Source organism: Stegastes partitus, unplaced genomic scaffold (assembly GCF_000690725.1).
Source record: "Stegastes partitus isolate 25-593 unplaced genomic scaffold, Stegastes_partitus-1.0.2 Scaffold829, whole genome shotgun sequence".
NCBI classification, from domain to species: Eukaryota; Metazoa; Chordata; class Actinopteri; family Pomacentridae; genus Stegastes; species Stegastes partitus.
The window spans coordinates 143706-146483 of NW_007578560.1; the positions used below are offsets into that span (position 1 = coordinate 143706).

The 2778-nt window shown below is 37.2% G+C and overlaps 1 long non-coding RNA gene across 1 annotated transcript in view; it reads left to right on the forward strand.

The window, feature by feature from the left end:
• LOC103365329 (uncharacterized) overlaps positions 1-2778 on the forward strand; it is a 9296-nt gene that overhangs the window by 5707 nt on the left and 811 nt on the right. The window lies entirely within an intron of this gene.

Sequence of the window (2778 nt, forward strand, 5' to 3'; positions counted from 1 at the left end):
TGATTATATGGTGCTGAAGTGGTGTTTTACTACCATCTCCCTGTCTTCTCTCTGTTATTTATGTTTATCCATAGAGACGACAGAATACATACCTTTCATGCTGCTGTTCCCTCAAGTAACTTTACCTGTGTCGCTCACCGCTGTCTGCCTATCACGTGAAACGGTCACTACTGCTAGAGGCCTGTGGCACTTCTTCTTTTTGCAGCACATGTCTGTTAATGCAACGCATTCATGTCTATGTAGCTCGTTTGAGTATGCACGTCATTTGACCCTGTCGGCCAGCTGATGAACAGCCTATTTGTGTTAAGTTGTTGTTTTCAATAAATTGCCTGCTCACAACTTTTGGTCTCTTGTTCCCATTTCTTCTTTTTGCATTTTGAAGCTCTACTTAGAACCTTCCTAAGATCCAACACTGCAAAATGCAAATTCCTGCAATTTCTTAACTGGTCTTATATCTTTTGTATATGTATATATATGTATACACACACACACACACACACACACGTACATATATATATATACACACACACGCGTGCACATATAGATACACACACACACGTACATATACACACACACACACACACACACACATATATATATATAATTTCATATATATAATGTCAATTTCAGCTTGTTTCCTTGACAGCAATTTTTTTCCTTCTTCAATGGGAAGGTATTCTTTTGTGCGCCCCTGTCTTGTGCTGCTGCAGTGCCTGAATTTCCCCCATGGGGATCAATAAAGAATTATCTCATCTCATCTCATCTCATCTCATCTCATCTCATCTCATCTCATCTCATCATATCTTGTCTTTACAGTAGGACATTGGTCTGTTATGCACTGATTTGCAGGTTGTCAATATATATATAAAACCAGTCCCTCTCTAAAATTGTGAGCATGCTTAAAAGTAAGTAAGTTATGTACTGATTGGCTTTATTGTCTGTATCTTGATGATATTTAACTGCTCTTTCTGCACAACTTCAAGAACTGCTGTACGTTTGGGAAAGGAAGAGTCAACTCTCATTTGTAGAATTTCCAGATGTCATCAGTGCACATTGATTATGTTCAGTTAAAAAAAAGTGGTATTGATGAGATTTGAAAGAGAATGCTTTCCCTTTCCCATAGACACAAAGACGATCAAAAAAAACAAAAAACAAACAAATAATATGGGACGAATTCCAAGAGACTATAAGTGAAGTTATTACATAAACCAGGTACAGAAAACTTAACATTAAATTTAATCTTTTCCCGTCTGTCTGAACAAGGTACTTTAAAAGTCTGTTTTAAAGGACAAGCTTTCACAATATAAAATGATTGGACAGCATAGAAGTCCCTGAGATGTAACTGCTGAATAATTATACACTCTTTCATTCACACAGGAGAGTTTTAGAAAGATGACACATAGAAAGTGCGAAGGCAGAAGTTGGAAATCTAAGTCCCTATTTTGTTTCATTGTACATGTATGTTTTATAGTTACTTTACACAAAATAAAAATCAGCATTTAACAGCAATACATTGTATGTATATTCATCTTTGGCTCAGTCAGAAAAAAAATATTTGAAATGCATACAGTCAGTGTAGTCGTCACTCTGTCATGAGTACAATAAAGTGTTTAGCACTCTGTTCGAGTCGCTTATGGCTTTATACTTAAACCACATTGAGTAATAAACCTCATAACTCACAGCCTCTTGTAACATATGAACTAATAATAATTCTGCATTTACAACTCAGCACTTAAATTATGTTACCGTATTAATCTGGTCATTTCAGAACTTGTTGAGATCTTTATCCTGATTGACTAATAAAGACACAATAGAAGTGAATTGTTAATGAATGTGTTTGTCTTTTCTCCCTGTTTACAGAAATAAACATGTCAAGTGTGTAGAAAAACTGTTGACACTTTATGTCACCAAAGAAAAAACCATGCAAAGTGAAGAAAAATAAATAAAACCTTTACCTGCTAGTGCTGCTACTCAAATAGCTGATAGTGGTGTTCATTGTGGAGCTTAAGCTGCTGAGGCGGATGGCCAAATTGAAGAAGTTATCAGCTCTGAGTCCAATTTATTTACACGCGATTAACAAGACCTGAGAAATGCGTTGTTCGTAAAGAAAGAGAATGTGTTGAAGTTTCAACACCTTTTTAAGTATAGCCCCATCCCCAAACCAAGTGTCAAAGGGGCTTGTGGGCATATGTATGAACGATATGGTTTTAGCTTCCTGTTAAAACTTCTGATACCTGATATTCAAGCGAGAGAACATGAACCTCAGAACCACAAGTCCATGCATGCAATCGTCAACATGACTCGGACCAGAACTGAGGGTGCACATAGCTTGAGACTTGCAGAACTCTGCATGTGGTTTTTGTGCATTTAATAGGTGATACTACTGAAACTGTCGTCGGTGCAGTCTAAACTGACAGCTGTTTCAAAACAGCACAGCGTGTACAAAGTAAAATATTTTTTTAGAGGGGAAAACTTCCGACTAATACCTAAAGCTCAAACTGAGACATCACTATTGCATTTTACAGATCTTAATGTTTTTATGCATCATTTTGATTCAGTCAGCAGCTGAATTTTGGGCCTGTATGACCAAACACTGTCTTTGCAAGTCAAATGGGTTGTTTTTAGATGATACAGGGACTTTGCTCTGCAGACTTCTTGTCAAATAATAATAAGCTTCCAAGAATGGCAGCGTGAAAATGGTTTTGTCACTACAAGGGTGATGCGCTGCTGTATGATTATCTTAACTTTCACATACATAGCAGCGCGCCGCCCCCCCCC